Below are 11,093 nucleotides of genomic sequence, written 5' to 3'. Positions count from 1 at the left end.
GTATATAATACTCGTGTAGTACATGACAAAGAAAGTCGACTGAAAATTTACGTACAAATCAAAACACCTGATGAACTAAACAGATCTTGCAGTACACAGAAAGCATTAACTGTATTAATTGGGTCACCGAAGTCGAGAAAGAAGTGGGATGGTGGCGTAACTAACTCAAGTATACAAGGTAGATAAACATTTAACAACAAAGTACTCAAATGAGATGTGAGCCAAGAGGTCGAAAAGTTCAAGACAGGAACAACTTGATGGGAAGAAAGGAAGAAAATGCATAATGAGCAGTTGCAAGAATTATGACGCCCAAGATTCCTGTGTACAATAACAATAATAATGATAATATACGAGTAATAATAATGACGATGATACGTAATTTATGAAGATGCAGGAATATGTCTTAATGCGTTCATAGTACATTTTTAGTTGATAGTGTGGTTTGGTTCTGGGATCGTGGAATGAAGAATAATTTTTCTGCACAACCAGCAGAGATTGTCCATGTCTGCGATAGAGCATCTTTCGCAAAAACTGAACACTGTGACTATATCATTCTTCGAAATATTTTGTGTTGAACTGGAATCATGTGATTCAGTTTTAAAATCGCAGTTTATGGATCGAAAATTCTGTGTTTTAATAACTGGTCAGTACTAGGACTTTTACCGGTCATGTATCAGTTCAATTCTTGAATCATTTTATGTGAGAAATCTCGACCTGCGCCCTGTTTGGGAGTCCGCTCTATGTAGTAGATACGCCTATAGTTGGTAAGGAAGGTAAGCTCAATGACTGTACGGAGCCAACGACATACATTCTCCAGTAATTTCTGCGTACTTACTGAAACCACCATTCGGGTTGATTATGACTTTATCTTTCAAACTTTCTGTGTCCTTCAGACTATACGAAGCACTGCCGTACAGAAAGATGGCGCTACACTGTAAGGCCTGCTTCTACAGGGGCACAACAATGCCTCCGCAAAGTACTCAGGTGTGAAGTGAGCCAAGGTGTCAAAAAAATTCAAGATAGGAGTAACTTGCTCGGTCCGTTTGTTTTCTGATGATGCTGTGGTGTTCGGCAAGGTGTCGAAGTTGAGTGACTGTCGGATGATACAATATGACATTGAAAAAGTTTCTAGTTGGTGAATGAATTGCATTTAGCTCTAAATTATAATAAAGTTAGCTAATGCGGATGAGTAGTAAAAACAGCCCCGTAATGTTCGAATATAGCTTTAATACTATCCTGCTTAAAATAGTGACGTCTTTTAAATATCTGGGTGTAGTGCTGGAAAGCGACAAGAAGTGGGACAAGAATGCTAGGTCTGTGGTAGGTAAGGCGAGGGATCGCCTTCGATTTAATGGTAGAATTTTGAGAAAGTGTAGGTCATCTCTGAAGGAGACCTCATATATGATGTTATTACGACCTATTCTTCAGTACTGCTCCAGTGTTTGGGATCCTATCACGTCGGGATTGATGGAAGACATCAAATTAATTCAGAGGCGGGCTGCTACATTTGTTACCGGTTGGTTCGAACAACACCCATGTGTTACGGAGATGCTTCGCGAAATCAAATGGGAATCCCTAGGGGAGACGAAGTTCTTTTCGAGGAACACCACTGAGAAAATGTGAAGAACGGGCATTTGAAGCTGACTGCAGAACGATTCTTCTTACGCCAACATAAATTTTGCTCAAGGACAACCAACATAACATAAGAGAAATGAGGGCCCGTACGGAGGTATATACAGAGACGTCTTCCCCTCGCTCTGTTTGCGAGCGGAACAGGAAAGGAAATAGCTAGCAGTGGAACAGAGTACCCACCGCCATCCGCCATACGGTGGGTTGTAGGTTTGCATGTAGATGTAGAACAGAGCTACGGTCAGACGCACACAATACGGACTAGGTTGTGCTTCCGCCATACGCCACTCAATTACTTAGTTCCCATGTGAACAGTCATCTGCCAAACGTGGTTATAAAGGGAGGAAGGAAGATTAGATTTTTACGTCCCATCGACCACTTGGTGCAGTGGCTCATATTAGGGAAGGCCGGGAAAGAAAATCCACTGTGCTCTTTGAAAGCAACGATCCCGGCATTTACCTTAAGCTATTTAGGGAAATCACGGAAAATCTAAATCTGGATACTCGTACAGGATTTGAACCGTTGTCATCCCGCATGCAACTTCAGTGTGATAACTACTACGCCTCAACACCAAACGTGGATGCAAGCGGACACACAGTTCCTCTCAATTTAGTATCAGCGTCTGTATCAGCAATAATATCACGTGTATCAACAGAACCACAGGATTGAGTCTATACTCGCCGCCAAGAACAGGCACTAGACCATGGCCGACCACGGTGTGCAGAACTTCACGGGTCCACAGTCTGCAGCTTTCATGCGAGCCGAGGTCCGGACCATCTCTTCACTTCTCGTTATATGGTGGGTTTGCTCGGTCCTTCTCGGTATAGCGCTTCATTTCATTTAGCAGTGCGATGCAGTGCTTTCTCCCGACATTTGGTGCGCCTTATTTTGATCGTTACGAGATTTTTCTTTTCGGTAGATCCGTGGTGCCAGCTTTGTTTACTCTTCGCTGTTTGTTCGGGATATAAAGAAAGTTCAAAGACTCAGTGACTGTTACCGCAAAAACAGAGAGTCTAGCGATCTATAGTTGCAATCCCATAAAAATGAAAGGCGATCACAGCGGAGAAGGATGGGAACTCTCAATATCTACTACATTGTCGCATAAGCAACAGGGCCGAAAATTTGCCATGAAACTGCTTTGAAATGTCATGCAGAAGGAATTTGAAGATTTAGTTGACAATGAAAGAGCTGAAAATTATAGCAATCGATAGTAGATTTCAACGGGAATTGCTGTCCTGTACACGAAGAAGCATTATGTTTTAAATATGCAGGCGTGGAACACGTGTTTGAATTTGTAGCTCGCATATGAAAATTTTCTGAAGTTCCACGCTTTGTACATGGTCAGTTGCAACAGGATTTGTTGGAATTGAATGAAGACCATAGAGACGTTACATATTACTGCAAAGTAAGTTGGTTAAGGCAAGGGCATGTCGTCAACGAATTTGCTGTTTAAGACCCGCTGTCGCTGAATTTCTGAAGGAAAAGGAAAAGCAAGAAAGAAGATTAGAAGATACAACATGGTTTTCAGCGCTACGTTTTGAATAGACTTGACTGCAGATTGCCCACAGTAAGACATTGCAACGTGGGAAGTTACTTGTTACTGCTTTCGCGGCGAAAGGAACACCGTCAGTTGCTCTAAGGTCACTGGCGTTAAAGAAAACACGAAGTCTGGGCAATGCACTGTAGCGCTGAAAGAATTACAGGGATAGCTTTCTAAACATTTGACGAAACTGTCAGTCTTACATTTGTTTTTGAGTCTTTTTCGAGAGAATTAGCAGCTGAAGGCACCCATGTGCATTTGAAAATGTAATTCCGTTTAAAAGAAAAGTTCTTTTACGTTAAAACTGTCTAGAAGTCCCATACTCTTCTCCACAGGAAGACTTTGCACGTCTCCGTGACGAGGTTGCAAGCATGGCATCAATGTGCAGGTGAGAGACTTTTTTCAATTATCATATTAAATAAGCCACGACCGCGTGACAAAGTGAGTGACGACAATCTCTGACTCTGCGTCTGACCATATGACAACAGTTTACGGCAGATAGTAATTTTATTATGTCTTCAGCTGTTCAGCTATAATCAAGTAATTAAAAAAAATTGTTTTGTCTGTGATCTATCTTGCTCTAGAAAATGAAACATGAAGTAAAGCCGCATGCCACATGCAACGCTTTCACAATTTCTCCCCTTCCCCGTCTTTCCAGTCAGCCGCGTAGTGTGCGTGGCGGAAGGGGAAGTCTATAGTCTGGCGACAGGTACTGGCGTACGTGCTCGAGCACTGCACCTGAGCCAAGTTTTTAGTCGTCCCTGCACTAGATATTATAAGAGTGATTGTAGCTATCATTCATGGATTCAGGGCAAGACCAAAGTTAACGACAGTTCTTTGCCAGTCACCCTCAAACTACTCCCATGCAACATCGTACGACTGATGGTAAAAGGTGTGATATTTATTAATTGTTTTTTAAATTACTTAAATTGTAGGCAATCTGTTCTGCCTAATCTATTTAGCTAGGCTGTAAAACTTCTGAATGCAAGGATGCCACATCTTAACTGCACCTAATTTCGGTGGTAGAGGGTTCTCTTCCTGCCATCTGTTTGACACCGAGAACATTTGGATAACACAACACGGAATCGACCACACGAGTCTTACCCGGAAAGAAAATGTGACATTTATACAGGGTGTTAAAAAAGGTACGTCCAAACTTTCAGGAAACATTTCTCACACACAAATAAAGAAAAGATGTTACGAGGACACGTGTCCGGAAACGCTTAGTTTCCATGTTAGAGCTCATTTTACTTTCGTCAGTATGTACTGTACTTCCTCGATTCACCTCCAGTTGGCCAAATTGAAGGAAGGTATTGTTGACTTCGGTGCTTGTGTTGACATGCGACTCATTGCTCTACATCAGTACGTAGCATCAACAGGTTAGTGTTCATCACGAACGTGGTTTTGCAGTCAGTGCAATGTTTACAAATGTGGAGTTGGCAGATGCCCATTTGAGGTATGGATTAGCACGGGGCAATAGCAGTGGCGTGGTACGTTTGTATCGAGACAGATTTCCAGGACGAAGCTGTCCCGACAGGAAGACGTTCGAAGCAATTGATCGGCATCTTAGGGAGCACGGAACATTCCAGCCTATGACTCGCGACTGGGGAAGACCTAGAACGAAGAGGACACCTGCAATGGACGAGGCAATTCTTCGTGCACTTGACGATAACCCTAATACCCTAATGTCAGCGTCAGAGACGTTGCTGCTGCAGAAGCTAACGTGGACCACGTCACTGTATGGAGAGTGCTACGGGAGAACCAGTTGTTTCCGTATCATGTACAGCGTGTGCAGGCACTATCAGCAGCTGATTGGCCTCCACGGGTACACTTCTGCGAATGGTTCATCCAACAATGTGTCAATTCGCATTTCAGTGCAAATGTTCTCTTTACGGATGAGGCTTCATTACAACGTGATCAAATTGTAAATTTTCACAATCAACATGTGTGGGCTGACGAGAATCCGCGAGCAATTGTGCAATCACGTCATCAAGACAGATTTTCTTTGAACGTTTGGGCAGGCATTGTTGGTGATGTCTCGATTGGGCCCCATGTTCTTCCACCTACGCTCAATGGAGCACGTTATCATGATTTCATACGGGATACTCTACCTGTGCTGCTAGAACATGTGCCTTTACCAGTACGACACAACATGTGGTTCATGCAAGATGGAGCTCCTGCACATTTCAGTCGAAATGTTCGTACGCTTCTCAACATCAGATTCGGTGACCGATGGATTGGTAGAGGCGGACCAGTTCCATGGCCTCAACGCTCTCCTGACCTCAAACCTCTTGACTTTCATTTATGGGGCATTTGAAAGCTCTTGTCTACTCAACCCCGGTACCGAATGTAGAGACTCTTCGTGCTCGTATTGTGGATGGCTGTGATACAATACGCAATTCTCTAGGGATGCATCAGCGCATCAGGGATTCCATGCGACGGAGGGTGGATGCATGTATCCTCGCTAACGGAGGACATTTTGAACATTTCCTGTAACAAAGTGTATGAAGTCACGCTGGTACGTTCTGTTGCTGTGTGTTTCCATTCCATGATTAATGTGATTTGAAGAGAAGTAATAAAATGAGCTCTAACATGGAAAGTAAGCGTTTCCGGACACATGTCCACATAACATATTTTCTTTCTTTGTGTGTGAGGAATGTTTCCTGAAAGTTTGGCCGTACCTTTTTGTAACACCCTGTATGCATAAAGCGTCAAGGTGATCATAGTCTGTTGAGTGTGGGGTGCCGTCACGTTTAGGGAGTGTTGGCACGACTTCCATCCGCTGTACTGTTGCGTCAGTGTAAAGTGAAGCGGCAGCAGAACATGCGACATGAGCAGCGGAAAGAAGCGAGCAGTGCTCGGGCGCAGGTAACGTACGCACACAGGCGTAGACGGGCACGACTTCGGCAGCTCGGCCCGCGCTGTCGTCCGGGTCGGAAGGCGTCAGCGTACCGTCCGAATTGTTGCTGGCCGGCCCGGACGCCGACGCCACCGGCTGCGCCTGGAAGTGGACGCGGCCGCGGCACGAGGGCGGCGCCAGCCGGCCCCCCGACACGGTGGCGGTCGCGGTCGTGGCGGTGGTCGTCGCGCCCGCAGCGTCAGCCGCGCCGTCGCGCGACGCCCGCCGCCCGTCCAGGTCGGTGGCCGTGGGCGACGCCTTGGCGTCGTGGCGCGCCGTCGCCGGCCGCGTCACGCTCAGCCGGCTGCTCGCCGTCGCGAAGCGCGCCACCTGCTGCGGACACGAGCGTACTCCCTGAGGGCGCTGTCACTCGTACGACAGTAAGACAGCAGCGCATTTACTGACATAAAAGTTGGCCGCAGAGCAGTAACTACGTGTTTCCTCGGCATTGGTATGAACCAGTGAGATTTGCAGGCACGATTCACGACCGGCCTTAACATATTGAACTGTCTGAAAGTCGTTCCGGAATATCCCATTTGGCTGGAGAAACGTCCACAAAAGTTAGGCTCTAGGTTAGATTACCGATGTGATATATCATTTTAATATGTGAAGAAGTTTCGACACAGGACTGAAAAATGTTCAAATGTATGTGAAATCTTATGGGACTTAACTGCCAAGATCATCAGTCCCTAAGCTTACATGCTACTTAAATTATCCTAAGGACGAACAAACACACTCATGCCCGAGGGAGGCCTCGAACATCCTCCGGAATCAGCCGCGCAGTCCATGACTGTAGCGCATCAGACCGCTCGGCTAATCCCGACACAGGGCTCTTAGCGTTCAAAATATGTACGATACAGTCTCATAGCGGTAACTAAGGTGATCAGCACATACTCTTTATCTAATAATATTACTATACCAAACAAAATTGATTCTGGTGAATGAAACTTAGAAATGTACAAGCAACAGTTGATTACGATTTAGCTGAGAAGTATTAAACACAAGCTGAGAAGGCCATTTCTTGAGTTACCAGTTGTGCCATGCAGAGTGTGTAAAGATCCGTTCACCAAAGAGAAACTGCGATGAGCAGTTCTGCTGTACCTCTCATACAAGAAAGCGCGGAATGAAATGTGTTTGTTAAAACATGGCATTTCGGGTAATATAGCGAAGTTATCGTGACATCATTGTGTTGGCGGGAACTTTGGACAGTTCAGGGTGATGGACCGTGATCATCATGTGCTGGACTACTTATAGGCGGAAAAGATATCCTTCTTCTGTGAAACACTGTAATCGACATATGCACGTGCACATATTTAGCCACACCGGAACGGTCCAAAATAGCAAAACACGAGACAACCTCGACGGTTAGAAACGTCTCTTCCAACATCAGCAGTCGGTACGCGTGCTGTTGCCCTATCATCCACAGCAGTGAGCTCGATTTTCCAATTCCTTAATCCGTAACTTGGCTATAGTCGAGATAATGATCTCATGTTAAGGCTAATATCGCCAACTCCGATCTTCATATATACACCAGAGTGAGTGTAGAAAGAAATCGTCGTCATTATTCAGGAGTTCCTGGCACTGGAGACTTTGATCTCGTCTCCATATTCGGCTAGGTGGTTTCCTCTCACGAAGTGCGGAATTCAAACCATATTCCGTCAGTTCCGCCTCAGCCAGTCTTACAAAGCTGACCTCAATATGGCAGCATGCTCTGATGCACTATGGAGAACAGAAACGGAAGAGTCAGTTGATTTGGGGCAGGTTTGGATACATAATGTTACATTGGTTTGTAAGTACAGAAGAAAATCTGAATAGTATTCATTCTAGCACTGAGGCTACAGATTACGCTCCCTCCCCCTTTTCTCTTCAGGCAACACCACCGAGTCAGTCAGAAACTTTGGTTCGTGGATTTCTTTAGAAGAAGTGCTGAAACTATTGTACAGTCCATCCTCATTCAGTAAAAGTTGAACTGTTTACTTTTCATTGTAACATACACTGAAGAGCCAAAGAAACCGGTACGTCTGCCTAATAACGTGTAGGGCCACCCACGAGCACGCAGAAGTGCCGCAACACGACGTGGCACGGACTCGGCTGATGTCGGAAGTAGTGCTGGAGGGAATTGACACCATGAATCCTACAGCGCTGTCCATAAATGCGTAGGAGTACGAAGGGGTGGAGAACAGTGCGAGTATGTGGAGGTCTCTTCTGAACGACAAGTTGCAAGGCATCCCAGATATGCTCAATAATCTTTATGTCTGGAGTGTTTGGTGGCCAGCGGAAGTGTTTAAACTCAGAACAGCGTTCCTGGAGCCATCTGGACATGTGGGATGTCGCATTATCCATCTAGAACCGGCCGAAGTGGCCGTGCGGTTCTAGGCGCTGCAGTCTGGAACCGCGAGAGCGCTACGGTCGCAGGTTCGAACCCTGCCTCGAGCATGGATGTGTGTGATGTCCTTAGGTTAGTTAGGTTTAACTGGTTCTAAGTTCTAGGGGACTAATGACATCAGCAGTTGAGTCCCATAGTGCTCAGAGCCATTTTTTGTCCATCTAGAATCGCCTAAATCTGTCGGAATGCACTATGGACTTGAATGGATGCAGATCTTGAGACAGGAGGCTTACATACATGTTACTTGTCAGAGTCGTTTCTAGACGTATGAAGGGTCCCACGTCACTCTAACTGCACACGCTCCACACCATTACAGAGCCTCCACCATCTCTAATAGTACCCTGTCGACATGCAAGGTCCGTGGAGACATGAGGCTGTCTCCATACCCGTACCCGTCCATCCACTAATGCAATTTGAAACGAGAGTCGTCCGACCAGGCGCAAGTTTCCAGTCATCAACAGACCAATGTCGATGTTGATGGGCCCAGACCAGACGTAAAGCTTTGTGTCGTGCAGCCATCAAAGGTACACGAGTATACCTTTGGTTCCGAAAGGCCATATCGATTATGTTACGTTGAATGGTTCGCACGCTCACACTTTTTGATGGCCCAGCAGTGAAATCTGCAGCAATTCGCGGAGGGGTTCCACTTCTGTCACGTTGAACGATTCTCCGCAGGATCTTTATCCGGCCGTAGTGGTGTTGGTGATTTGATGTTTTACCGGATTCCTGATATTCTGAATTGGTCGTACGGGAAAATGCCCACTTCATCGCTACCTCGGAGATGCTGTGTCCCATCGTTCGTGCGCCGACTATAACACCACGCTCAAACTCACTTAAATCTTGATAAGCTGCCATTGTAGCAGCAGTAACCGACCTAACAACTACACCAGACACTAGTTGTCTCATATTGATGTTGCCGACCGCAGCGCCGTAATTTGAATACGCATGCGTATTCATATATAGGGTACAGTGCGGTGAATCCGACCGGGTGGGTAAACTCCACCGCACTCTATTTTTTCGCATTAGTGTTACCATATAGAGCATTCAAAATAACGAAAACGTCACCGTCACCTTGGCAGCTTTGCCGCATTTGACATTTAGCCACTCAAATGGCAACACGTGTGTATTCGATTGTTTCAATTTAATTTTTGTGCAAATAGCATCACAAGATTTACCTTGTTAAATAAAACATCGCAAAACAAACGGTAAGTGGTTTTGTAATGTATTTAGCGACGTATTCAGTGTATGTATCGTTTTTTTTTTTGGAAATTTGGTGTACATTGTTCCTATGTGTGTTAAAAGAAAAATGGCATGGTGGGGTGAAGCCGACTGCTAAATGGTGGGGTAAATCCGACCGAATATTTTTTATCGTTTATGTGTATGGAATAATTTATTTATGGAAAAGTGAACTTTTGTTTATTAATTAAGAAAATGATACGAAATTACAAACGAAAAACGACAAAACGTAATCCATCCTTTTTCAAATAAAATTTACATTCACTTAAGTTTCAGTACATTTAGTATTCTAAACATTGTTATTTTTTTTAATACATTTTGTTCATTTATGTAAAAAACATAATTGCTTATAATTATTTCCCAAATAAACCGTTCATTTAAAACTATTTCTGTGTAAAATCAGCCAAACAAATAGTGGGTCGGATTTACCCCACCATTTTTGCAAATGGCAAAAATTGACGTTTCTTAAAATACGTATATCTCAAGAACTATTGATGCTATAACAAAAATTTTTTGCAAAGAGTTGCTCCTTTATATGACCTATAATTTAACGTATCTAACGTTAAGATCCGACGTCGGATAAGCGTTTTATAGCCACAAGAATTTATTACGTCGGATTTGCCCCATCTTACTGTATATACTTGATTCGTTTGTGCATACGAGGCCGTACAGCATTTAAAATCAGTTTTAAATTTTAGTTGCCTCTTTTGGGACTATGTCTTCATATACACTGAGTCAGAAAAGGCCTTTTATCGACAGTAAGACTTTATGTTTGTTGGAGGGCTACTGCCCTGAACTAATTGCACAATAACGTAAATGCAAAAATACTGTACACCGTGTTTCAGTCACCTCTCATGCACGCCTTCCGAAATAGCTGACGTACGGAACTCAAAGCAAAACTTCACTACACCTAAGAACGGAAAAAATTTTCAGTCATGAAGTCTTAGGTACCTCTGCATTGTTACCTATACCAGCATCGTCAAAACAAAATTGTTCACTCAGTCTTTTAGTGTGTTGATCTGAATGCATACAGAACTACCATTCTCACCTCCACGACAAATAACAAAATAGTGTACAACATAACAATTTCTGGAAATCATGACTATAAGTACTGGATGTGTTAGCAGGTATGCTTCAAACAAATGACTTGGTGTATGACAAATAAATGTCTCACTTACATGTCTTGCGAATCTGATGTTCATATTCGTTTGGTAACGGTATTACTTCCTAAGCGATTTTTGATGCTGTGGGCTGTAGGTTCTTAACATGCATACATTGGTTCCTCATCACCTACCTTAAATTTCTTAATACTTTTCTTCTCTTTCGGACGTACTTGAGGTAGTTACGTTGTACGCCACACGCAATGTATCAAATTTGAAATTCCTCCAGCCGTTCCAGACCTA

Source organism: Schistocerca cancellata, chromosome 5 (genome assembly GCF_023864275.1).
Source record: "Schistocerca cancellata isolate TAMUIC-IGC-003103 chromosome 5, iqSchCanc2.1, whole genome shotgun sequence".
In the NCBI taxonomy this organism is placed as follows: domain Eukaryota; kingdom Metazoa; phylum Arthropoda; class Insecta; order Orthoptera; family Acrididae; genus Schistocerca; species Schistocerca cancellata.
Note: the sequence above shows the minus strand (reverse complement) of the source record.